At 33.2% G+C, this 13,118-nt stretch overlaps 1 protein-coding gene across 7 annotated transcripts in view; it reads left to right on the top strand.

The window, feature by feature from the left end:
• The window catches only part of ERBB4 (erb-b2 receptor tyrosine kinase 4), a 1,163,457-nt gene that overhangs the window by 177,583 nt on the left and 972,756 nt on the right, over window positions 1–13,118 (top strand). The gene's annotated exons all lie outside the window — the stretch shown is intronic.

Genomic DNA, 13,118 nt, shown 5'->3' with positions numbered 1-13,118 from the left:
TAGTTCAGCTACAAGCCCCTTGCCCTAACTATTGTTCTACTTTGTTAAGGAAAAGCTTTCTTCTAACCATGCACTCTCACACATTGTGAATTTTGTCTTCCACTATAGAAAGTCTGGCACATATGTCTGAGTAGTAACAGTGCCAGTAAAAGAGTTAATCTGTCATAACATTACTTTTACAGAGTAAAATGCTTTTGAAGGTCAAAATTGCAGTTATGATGTTATTTACTTTACAGACAGCCTATATGCAAAACCTTCCCTCTTTGATATACTAACTCCAGAAAGAGCCACTCTGTCTTGGTGTCAGCTTTCAAAGATGTCACTGCTTCATCAGTATGAAATATTTACCTAGGCTATTTGACTGGTGGTGTCTAGACAAAGAAAGCATGGAGGCACATATGGTTTGATTCAAATAATGTAGAGTCTTCCTGAAAGCCTCAGATCAGAATAATCAAGGAAGGCTTTATCAATTAAATCGTATGAACCAAATGGAAATGTTGTTACACAAAAGTTCCCTTATCCTGAAACTTTAATTAAAGTATGGGTTCAAATTCTTTACGGACCTTGGGGATAGACTTGGAATAATACTGAGACTACACATTTGTAAAACATAGAATAAAAAAAAAAACTTTTGGTAACTTTTGTTTGGATGTTGAACTCACTTGTTTAGAATCCATGTTGAGTTGGCTGTAAACTAAAAATTTAAACTAAAAATTTCCTCTGAGAAAAATCTGTTAAGAAGATGGGACTGTATCATATCAGACAGTAGCAAAATCTGGGCTTATTAATACCTAATTGAGACATCTCTGTTTCAGCCTGATTAACTCACAAATAGTTAAGTAAGTCTCAGTCTAAATCACTGAATTTTTCATCAAGGAAAAAAAGTGAAGAATTTAGATGATTTTAGACACACTGAAAGAGTAGCATGAGTTAGTAATCTTATGTAGATTTTAAAGATTTTTCAGTATGGTCACTGAAAGTGACCATGCTTTTTGTGGTAGAAAGGGTCATTTTATTTTCCTTAAAATCTTGGTAAATATCCATACATAATCATTAATACAAATCAGCAGTTGCTACTAAGTTTGGTCATTTAGCAGCATTTACTGAGAGCCCATGATATGCCAAACATTAGATTAGGCATGGAAAAAAGTTGCTACAAGAGTCCTGAGGAAAAAAGAAATTACTTCCAGTTACATCAGGGAAGCAACAGAGATTGTTTTGAATTCAGATATGAGACTTGGAGCTTCCAGGAAAGGTAAACCTGTAGAGATGGGGCTAGCAAATAGACATCCAATCAGAAGAAATAGTGCTAATTAAGGCAAGGATGTGGGAAAGGGCAAGGAGTATTTGATGCTGAAAACTTTTCTTTGGCTTGCACACAGTGACAGAAGGGCTGAGAGAGAGTGGAAGTTAACTCTGGACTCATGCTAGGAAGGCTTTGGAAACCTCTAAGATTCTCTGATATGGGACTATGAGAAGTCTATTAGATGTAAAGAATAGTAGGTCATTGTGGATGCCTTCATTTTGAAGTGATAGAAAGATTCTTTGTTAGGGACAGTGAAGTGTCAGTTTTCCACAAATAGATCCCTTTACAAACACAGTGCTGATATGGAAGAATAACATTGTTTTACTTCTAGTGTTGTGATAAAATAAGGTTATGTGATATTCTCTTATTCTGATCAATGTTTTTAGGTACAAAGATGCAAATTTCTCTTTAGACAAAAGTTACACGTTTGACTTCAGTGGAAAGCTTTTTTCCCAGTGGGCACATTTAAAAAATAAAAAGCAATAATGACTTATTCTTTCTTGAAAAAAAAATGTAAAGTAGAACATTCTTTGTTTCTGTGGTAAATGTGTGAATGTAATTATTATCTTTTATTTTCTGGTTTAGCATTTGTTTTCTTACCTTTAAGAAAACACAGACAATCTTCACAATAGAATATTGGGTTCTGTTTCCTTTGATGTAGTAATGCATATACAATATTGCACTAATGATTAACTGGTGTGCCCCTGAGGTTTCCCAGACAAAACTGCCTTTCAGCAGATTCCTTATCTGCTATCAGGGGAGTGTTTACAGCAGCTAAAACTCTTAAGCGCCTTGTCTCTGAGACTGATGGGGATAATTAAGCCAGTGTTTGCCAGCCCTCTGCTCTTCTTTGTGAGGTTGGAAACTAGGAAAAAACAGATACATTAGCCCAAAACAAAACCCTGCAAATTCATGTTCAGCAATTTGAAATAGATTTTATTGGTTGATTTTCTTCTAAACCTTCCACTTTATTTCTGATAGAAACCTATCTGAACCTTCAGGCAGAATAGAAAACTGCCTTCTCAATACAGATAATCAAATTTTCTATCAAAGCGATATAGATTGATGGAGATATATATGTATATATATATATACAAGTTTTTAAAATATGTAAATATTTCTGACTTCCTTTTATATATCACATTTAGAACAAGTTTAGATATATACAATAGTATTTAATAAGATATTGCACAGTATTCTGAGTCAAGACATTTTAAAGTGGGCTTGTTGAAGATTTCATGATTTTTTTAGAACAATATCTGTTGTGAAATTATGTGGCAAAATATGATGTTGCATTGGTTTATTTTCCCTCATCCTCTGCATTTCTAGAAGAAGAGTTCTCATAATCAGTTTTAAATGAGTTGTGCAGAGATGTAGCTGAAATAGAATAATTTATACCAGTTACTCATGCAGTAAATTAGGATAATATACTTTTCTAAACTTAATATATATTCAGTGAATGTATTCATCTTTTTTCATATATTGTATATATCTTTTGACAGCCAAGGTTTCATAATGAAGGTTAGATTTTGAATCCAATATTTAAGGCTGGTGAGTTATTGCTAAGAAATTATTAAAGCATGAGAATTTCTATACCTCTTTTCTTTAAATTCACTCTGAATGAATTGGTGAAAATAACAACATTTAGCCTTTGTGATGTGAGATAGTTAAGTATTCGTTATTCTATCATTTTTCATGTTACTTAAATCATTGATTCCTAATTTAAACAGGGTAAATATATACACCAAAATTTCCAGGAATGGAAAACATATATAACCTCATTAATCAAGAAATTTTAATTGAAAACTCCAATTATAAATTACCTAAGATGTCATTTAAGATGATTTAATCAAGGAATAAGAATTTACTCCCATATGAACATTTATAATCTTCAGCTATTTGAATGGCACACTTTTTGTACAAATTATTTGTCTACTGTACAAGTGTACCTTCCTTGTCTGTGTTTTATTAGGTAAACATAATACTGTTTTTTTTTTTTTAAATGTGCTAAGAACCGAGTGTGTTATTTGGTACAAAATGCTGTTTGCTGATTACCAAATGTAAAATTGTAGGAAAAGACATGATCTTAAAATATTTAAGCATATGAAGTTGTTAAAAATATTAATCTGATAATATTATCAGCACAGGTCACTTAAGTATTTTATGAATTCTCCTTCAGGAAAGATTTAAATAGTTCTTTTTAAAAAAATGTATTCATGTATGAGAAAATTGGTGTCCGTTCTTTTAGAAATTAGGTTATAAATAATAGTTTGAATATTTTCCCTGTCAAGCAAATTTGTCTCAGAAACCTGAAGACATCTGTGGGAAGTCATTTAGAAATGCTCTGAAAAACAAAATTTGGCCTAGAAAATGTACTTTGACAAATAGGAGAGCAATGAATACACGATGTTCAAAAGTAATCTAAAGATGATTCTGGGTGAGGCCAGTGGAAATCAAATGAATCCGACACCATGAAATCCATTATTGTTTGACCATTACCTAAACCTCCCTGCTCAGAAAGGATACTTTGTCCCCCCACACCACACTGTGTTTACCTACTATATTCTTGCAGTGTAATGTAGTAACCAAGTGACCGTGGGGCTGAACAACTTTAAGTCTCCCACACAGTGGAGGGCAGCACACTGTGTCTTTGATAGAAAGCTACATTTCTGCACTCTACAGTGTTAAAACAGTTCGAAGGAGGTTAGTCAAAGGAAAATGTTGGTTGTGTTGATGAGACCATTTTCAGTGTCTGGGCTTCTCTGTGGGCAAACATACATTTTCATAAAATGAATATGGGAAAAAGAAAGGTGACATGTTTTTAAATATTGAGCTTGATAAAACAAGCTTATTTTTATTGTATATTTCTGCTGAATTACCTTTTGCCTATTTACCATAATTTACCTATAATAATTTAATATATTTAAATAACTTTGTACACCGCTTATACTTCGAATCTATTTTTAAAGTCGTATTCTCACAGCATTCATGCTTCACAGATGGACAGATGGATCCACTTGAGCACTTTTCTTTGATAAATTGGCCTAATTTATCTTAATAATATGACGGCACCATCTAAATGAACTTTATAATTTATCATAATAAGGAGGTAACCATACAATATTTAAAAGAAAATGAATCCTTTTTTTATTTTAAAGCTCATTGTTCTGAATGAAATACTACAGACCTGTATTGTAAACAAAAAGAAAATGGGGAAAAAAGCAAAAGCTGAGAGACATATGATATTCAGGAATAGCAAATTTGCTCACATAATTTTTGAAGGATAAGACACTTATGTATAAGACACTATTATGTATCTTATGATTTTATTTACATATGTTAAAATTCAAATGATCATGTTTAAAATAATTTTTTCTTAGGCCACAAAAATCCTTTAAAATGATAATGAGAGGAAAATATACTTATGTTTGATTGATATGATCTAGAATTTAATAATGCATTTTAGTCAGTAGGGTGTTTCTATGTATATGTTTCTAAGGTAGCAAAACCAAGAAATTTATTTTTACTTTATTTCACATAAAAATAGCATCATAGGTGATGTTCAAGCAATTTGACTGAATATGAGCATTCATACTATTAGGATAAAAGTTGGAAAGATCGATTTATCAAGGAATGTTTTTTTTACATGGGTTCATCTGTCCATCTGTGACTCAGTAGTGATTATGATTTAAAAATAGAGGGCATGTATAGACAGTTGCAAAAAGAGGATGCTTAAATGTATTGACTTATTTTTAGATAAGCAGGTAAAATAACAAAAAAAACCCCTACTTTAGGAGACAAATGTTATGCGATAAATTATGAAGATCATGCTTTGTGAAATGTATTTTTGATACTTACTTTTAAAAGTAATTTGCCATTGGGAGGAGGAGGAGGAGCTGAGAAAAACAAATTATGCCATTAGTAGAGCCATCAGATTTATTTTTTACAAGGCTTTATTCTCTATAAACTAAAGTGAACAAATACAGAATTTAGGGTGGGACATCTGAGACAGACCCATTGGCTCTGCCTATGGCTGATGGAAGTGTGTACAACTTGATTAATGGGGTCTTGCTGCTTCTGTGAAAACATATTTGTAATTTCTGTAGTTATGTGAAGATCAGTACAGCAACATGGTTGACTGCCCCCTCCAACGTACTGGCTGAAGCAGTCTACAAAAAGCAGTTTGGAACAGCGAGTAATATTTAAAGGTGGGTTTGTTAATAGAATCAGCATTTTACAGAAAAGATCAATTGCTTTTATGTTCAGACTTGAATATATAATAATTGTGAGGATAAACAATAACTGTTTTATACCCTCTGGGAGTTTATTTGAAATGTATTACTATATATAAAGAGGAATTAATTTAATTTTGTTTAGTGCTTTTTTCCTTAGTGTCAGTGGGACTGAACTGCACATTTCAAATTTACCCTTACAAATGACATGACTAACTTCCTTAGCAAAGGTTGGAAGTGAGGTGGGAACAGATAGGTGATGCCATAGGTTGGAATATATTAGATGATTTTATATATATACATATATATATATACACACACACACACATATACATACATGCATATATATAATACATAAATACACACATGCATATATATCTATCACAGTTAATATAACATATACCCTTTAAAGGATACGTTTTAGTTACAACCTATAATAAACTCCATACTGACAAGATGACTACCTGTTTATTTATGAGCATATTGCAATGATATGCAAGGTTTTAAAATGTCTTTTATGGAGAAGCTGGGAAAAATAGGCTCATAACTATTACAATAACCAGCAGCCTTGCTATGCCTTAAAGTTTTAGCAGGGTGATTTCTTATCTCCCCTGGATTTTTCCATAGCTGTTAAGCCAAAGCTGGGCCAAGTGCCACTCAACATACAATGACTATTTAAAGACTTCAGTAGGTTTGTAGATCAAGACCCTTTTATTTCCAAAGGGAGCAAACTTCATAGTTTACTTCAAACCATGTTTCCCCTCACCATGCAGAAGCTCATTCTAAAATTTATTATGGAGCTGATAGTTTGCTTATAGCCCAATACTGTAGTACAAAACCCTAGGGTCTAGATAATAATAAATTGTTATTATTCTTGATAATTTTACCAAAGATGTAGTAGTCTTAGTTATAAAATACAAGGTAAAATTATACACAAAGTGCTAAGTGCAATGGAGTTTATGTACTATGAAGTATAGATAGCATAAATAGTTGAAGTTGAAAATATGACTTGTATTATTTAAATACTGACTGGTCACATTTTATTGTAAAACTATTCAAGACAACTATAATAGATATAATAGACAATAATCTTAAAATATGCAATTTAAATTAAATATCAAGGTCACATGTGCCCTCTTACATTGTTCCCTCAGGACAGGGACTTGGGCCTTATTTAACATTGTAGCACTCATAAGCCTAACACAAGTATTTGTATTTAATATATAGCTAATAGGGGCCTCCTGAAAATAAAACAAAGGAAAAGAAAAAAAAAAAAACCAGCAGATATATAAGTATTTCCAAACCCAACTTAAGTTGGTAAAAGCCACTTGGAAACTTCAACAGATTTTTACCTACTTTCTCTTCAATTACCTTTTTTGCTTCTCTTTCTGTAAATGAAAGCTACCATGAAAGGGTCTGTTGGTCTCAGAAATACTTGATAATGGCAGTGTTGGTTTTCAAGAACAATAGCTCACCTCACTCTCTGTCTGTAAACAGATTTGGAAGTCAGGTCTAAAGATAAAAAGCATTTCTTCTTTTGAAATTGCTGGTGTAAGAATGAGATACCCAGGAATATCCAAGTTATTTCCTAGTGTGTATGTGTAAATATGTCAACATGGACTTTATGTGTACATCTTTGTATTGCATGTAAATATATTGCTGAGATTATGTAGTACCAGTTGGTAGGCCACCTCATGAGATCTAGAAATTTACATTTGCTACCCTTCTTTCATGTGGCACCCCTCATGCTCAGGCTTTGGCCGCCTTTCCTTATGACCTATTAATAATTGCAAAGCACCTCAGGAGTCTCACAGCTCTTCAATCATTCAAAAATATCACATGACCTAGATTCAAACTTGCTGCCAGCTCCTGACTGTAGACATTTACCTGTATGAAGCTGCTTAGGGACAGTTGCTTTAAACCTCACTTATACAATAATTATGTATAATTTTGATTAATCAAGTGCATGTGAAAAAAGACTAATTACAAATATCTCAGTAGAATAAAAAATATGAAGAGCCTTCATTGGTAAGGATGAGCCAGGTAAGAGATCAATCCTGTAGCGATGGAAATATTCTGAAATGGAACAGAAGCTTAACACAGCACAGGTTTATTTTTCACTCATTGAAATGTTCAGTATAGGTCAGCTACTCTTCTCCATCCTGTGGCTACACCATCTAGCACATGTGGACTCCCAAGTCCCTGTATAAGAAGAAGAAAGGAATTAAGGAGGTGCACTGCTTCTTAACTGCACTGGTCCAGAAGTTACAACAGTTATTTCTGCTTGTAGTTGAGTGGCCAGATTTAGTTACATGGTTTCAGTGTAACGTGGGACATTTATTTAGCCTGTCCCATGAGTCTTATGATCTGGTGCCCACTTAACTCTACAGCCTGATGTTTCATAATTTATTTCCCCATACACACACTTTTATACACTGTACTACTAAATGTATTTGAGTGTAGATTTCTTTCCTCTTTTTTCAACGTTTATCAGCTTTGTGTTCTAGTGAGCACTTTCAGACACATCACATAGATTTTTAAAGTACAAATTTTTAGAAAGAAAATTTAGAGTACAAATTTTCAGAAGGTACAGAGGAAACTAATAGGAAAAAGCTAGTATAGATTATATCTGTCTAGGAAATAATTTGTATTTTATATATGTATATATTATAAAATATTTGTTTATATTGTATACTTTTATTTATATAATATTTTATACAAATTTTATTTGTATATATTATACACAGCACATATATGTATAATACATACATTTGTACATATTATATACATCTTTGCATATATTATATACATTTGTATATCTTTTATAATAATTTGTATAATGATACAAATTATTTTGTATTTTGTATTGTATAATGATACAAAATCTCTGATAATTTGTATAACACTTCATGATTTTTAGTGGGCCCCAAATCATTAAAGTTTAAGGACATGCATTTATTGCCAGAGAATTCAAAGCCTAACAAAAACAATTATCCCCTAGAACTGGTCCTGACGGCTGCATTTGACACAGAAAAACATGAAATTAGAATTGTGAGGTGGGGGTAGGGAAAGTTTCCAGTATTCCAGGCAACTCACCACAGTAAAAGGATTTTTAACAGTTATTTTACTAAGGAAGGATATTTTCATTTTCATTTTCATTGGTTTAGAGTGATTTAATTTGCCCATGAAAAAAAATTGTGCTACTGTTAAATTATAATTCAATTTATTTCTTTATTTTGTTTTATTTTATTTTTTTGAGACAGAGTTTTGCTCTTGTCACCCAGGCTGGAGTGCAGTGCCATGATCTCAGCTCACTGCAACCCCTGCCTCCCAGGTTCAAATGATTCTCCTGCCTCAGCCTCCCAAGTAGCTGGGATTACAGGTGCCCACAACCACACCCAGCTAATTTTTGTATTTTTAGTAGAGATGGGGTTTCACCATGTTGGTCAGGTTGGTGTCGAGCTCCTGACCTCCTGTGATCCTCCCGTCTCAGCCTCCCAAAGTGCTGGGATTACAGGCATGAGCCACCACACCTGGCCAGTTCATTAAATTCATTTTATTTCTATGGTTTTACACATATACATTTGCATACTTCATTTAATGAATCTAAGAATATATCAAACATTAAGATTTTTTAAACTTGAAATTTCAACTAGCTTGATAAACATTTTGTAATAAATTATTAGTTTTATTTCCCCAAAGAAGAACTTCTGGTCTGTTGGTTAAGATTTTTGTCTTGATTTCTTTTTCTTTTCTTTGTTTTTTTCAATCTAAAATAAAGTGTTTTTTTTTTTTAACTTTTATTTTAGGTTCAGGGGTGCATGTGCAGGTTTGTTACATTGGTATACTCACACCCTGGGATGTTGATGTACAGATTATTTCATCACCCAGGTACAAAGGATAGTACCTGATAGGTACTTTTCTGATCCTCTCCCTCCTCCTACCCTCCATTTTCAAGGAGGCCCCAGTGTTTGTTGTCTTCCTCTTTTTGTCTATATGTTCTCATTGTTTAGTTCCCAATTATAAATGAGGACATGTGCTATTTGGTTTACTTTTCCAGCATTAGTTTGCTTAAGATAATGACCTCCAGCTCCATTCATCTTGCCACAAAGGATAAGATCTCCTTCTTTTTTATGGTTGCATAGTATTCCACAGTGTATATGTATCACATTTTCTTTATCCAGTCTACCACTGATAGACATTTAGGTTGATTTATTACCATTGTTTTATAAAGTCTTTCTGTGTTTGAAAAGATGACACTGTGCTAATTCATTTATGTGAGGGTCATTTGCAATGTATGACCTTAGCAACATGATTATCTCAGTATAATACATAGCAACGAAGATGTTTATACATGCTTTGATTATATGCTCCATTAGTGGAAAAAGTGTAGAAAGACAAAAAAATGACTACCTTCTTGCCAATAGCTATTGTGGTTATTAAACACTTGAAACGTGGTTAGCATGATTACAGAACTGATGTTTTTATTTTATTTAATTTTAATTAACCTGAATTTACCCAGCTACACATAGCCAATGGCAAAATATTGCACAGCACTGCTTAAAAACTTGTGGGGAATGATCAACTCAAATTTTATATTATAAATCAAATCAAATTAATGTCATGAGCTCTGAAAGACACACTGTTTGAAGCAACTCAGAAATTCATTCTGTTCTCTGTCATTCTCACTGTGTAGTTTGCTAAAGCTGCCATAACAACAGCTGGGTAGCTTAACCATGGACTGGGTAGCTTAAACAACATAAATTTATTTTACCATAGTTCTGGAGGCTACAAGTCCAAGATAAAGGCATTGGCAGTTTTGATTTCTGCTCGGGCCCCTCTTGTGTCTTGTGGGTAGCTACCTTCTTTCTGTGTCTTCCTGTGGTCTTTCCTTGGTGCCTGCACATCCCTAGAGTCTCTGCCCTAATTTCTTCTCCTTATAAGGACACCTGTCAGATTTGATTAGGACCCACCCTAATGGCCTCATTTTAACCTAATCACCTCTTTAAAGGCTCCAAGTACATACTCTAAGTAGAATCTCCAAGTACGATCACATTCTGAGGTACTGGGGATTAGGGCTTCAATACATGAGTTTGGAGGGGGATATGATTCAGCCAGTAATACCCACTAGCTGATAATAATAGCCCTTCCCTGCTCCATGGAGATATGTGTGCAGGTCATTTTCCATTTGCACCTTGCTTGCTTTTTATTTCAAAGTGGGATCATATTTTTACTCATTAGAACACAGTGTCAATGCAGATTATCTAAAGTCAGCCTTATTGCAAGTCTTGACAATGTGCATTTTTTATTATTTTACAGTCTTTATTTTGAATTTGTCACCTTATTTATAGTTTACTTAATATGCTTCTTTATGATGTGTATTTCTTGAAAATTTGTGTCATTCTAAGAATAGTAGGCAATTTTATAAACTCATGACATAAATATTTGTGTTTTACTGATCATAGAACTCATGAAAGATTTGAACGACTTAATATCGCTTCACAATTTTCTAATATTAATAGGGAAAATGTCTGATATGAAGGGTATATAATCTTAATGTCTTTGTCTTATTACTTTTGAGCCATTCAATATCTCTTTTAGTTGGCACATGTTTTAAATATTTTTTACGCAGAACTTTCTAGAATAGTTGCTATATCTTTCCATGTTAGTATTAAAGACAGCAAAACATTTGCTTATGTTCTTGGAATTCATCTCATGCAATATTTATTCCATAGTAAACATACTAAGGGAAAGAGGGAAAACCTCGTATTTTTCCTCTTAAGGAAACTATTCTTGTGTAAATGGATAGCTTTACACTCTAAGGTCTTAGCCCCAATTCTTTAACTAAATAGTTATGTTGTCAGCCAGGAAAATTCATTTCTATATTATACCACATAAAGAACGTATCACACATGATTAATCAAAACATGAGAGCATATTTGAAGTATTAATCTACTTTGATTAAATTATAGCACTTTTTGTTGGAATGCCTTACGCTAACTAATAACTTGGAAGTTCTTTGCATTTAGAAACTGTACTTCTTCACATGGCAGAAAAAAAAGAGGTTAATTTTTAAGCATTGATTTTAAAATTCCTCTTTAAAAGTTTTTTCTGTGGAAGGAACTATATTTACCTTTGTTCATTTTTTCATCAAGTTGTTTTTTTCAAGGACAAATCTTAAGGAAGCCTGTGATGAGCATGGTGAGTTGCCTTTCCAAATCTATTTTCCCTTTCTTCCTTATTAACAGAACCTTGATTTTGCTGGGATTGCTTTCCCAGTCTTCTTGGGAACATTTCTTAGAGCAACTATAAGATATAGTTTTGGCCAAGATATAAGTGGAAGTTTATGGGATATTTTTAGGAAAGCAATTGCTTTACTAAGGGATAACTGCAACTTCTACTCCCTTTTCTACTTTTCCTCTGGTTTTGAATGTGCAAGGATATCTGTATCTGCAGCAGCCTTCTTGCATCCAGGAAATAAAAAGCATAAGGGCAGACTTCACAGCACTAAGGAAATACTAAAAGAATCTGCTTTCTTGGGGACATCAGTTCCCATCTAGGTCAATATCAATAAGTGCTAACCCCTGCACTTACTATGACAGAAAACTTAACTCTTAATCTGTTAGTCAGGTTTTCTGTTACTTTTAGCCAAATGTATTCCTAATTGTTAACAATTGTATACATTTTAGAACAACTGTTGTTCAATAAACCTTTCCAATGTGTGGAAATGTCCAATATGTACACTGTCCAATATGGTAGTCGCTAGTCACAGCAGGGCTGTCAAACACTTGAAGGGTGTGTGTGTGTGTGTGTGTGTGTGTGTGTGTGATTAAGAAGTTGAACTCTTAGTTTTATATTGTTTATTTAACTTAAATTTGAATTTAGATGCCACATGTGACTAGTGATTAACAGCCCAGGTATAAAACCTGGTGAACAATTACAACTCTTCTATTCTAAAAAATGTAAATTAATGTCTCCATCTTCAGAAGACATTTTGTGACATATCACCTCATGATACCTATATTCGTGTCACCACTTTTGAGACACAAATCATTATATACTTTTCTAAATAAAATATTGACAATCATATCATGTTTGTGAAAGCAGAGGTCCACCTATAGGACCACCACACACAGACTGGCTTTCTTCATAGATTCTGCTCTCTTTCTTTATGTGAATTTAGTGGAGTTTTGGTTAAAAACTTCAGTAAATACTCCAGTTATAGTTCCTACTTATTTGCCTAAGTCTTGGATTATCATTACAGAAGTTTCATTGCCTGTCATTAATTTTATTATGAGCAGGTTTTGAATCGTTTTTTAAAACCAGGTTTTGCTTAGGACAGAACTGAATATTGTGTGATTGAAATGGCAGACTGTGCACACTGAAGGAAAACATAGATTGTCAGTAATGCCACCAGTTCCTGCAGTACACGGTGGCCCTAGGCATTGAAACTATTTCCGACCAAGTCTGTCCACTGAATTTAGATGTTTACTTTCTTCTATTTTTACATTTTTATTTTTAGAAATAATTTATTCACATTCTATAACAGATGTTCCTTGCTTCTCAGAATGTGACGATGT

This window comes from Pan troglodytes, chromosome 13 (assembly GCF_028858775.2).
Source record: "Pan troglodytes isolate AG18354 chromosome 13, NHGRI_mPanTro3-v2.0_pri, whole genome shotgun sequence".
Classification (NCBI taxonomy): Eukaryota; Metazoa; Chordata; class Mammalia; order Primates; family Hominidae; genus Pan; species Pan troglodytes.
Note: the sequence above shows the minus strand (reverse complement) of the source record. Positions and strands in the feature narration are given on the sequence as shown.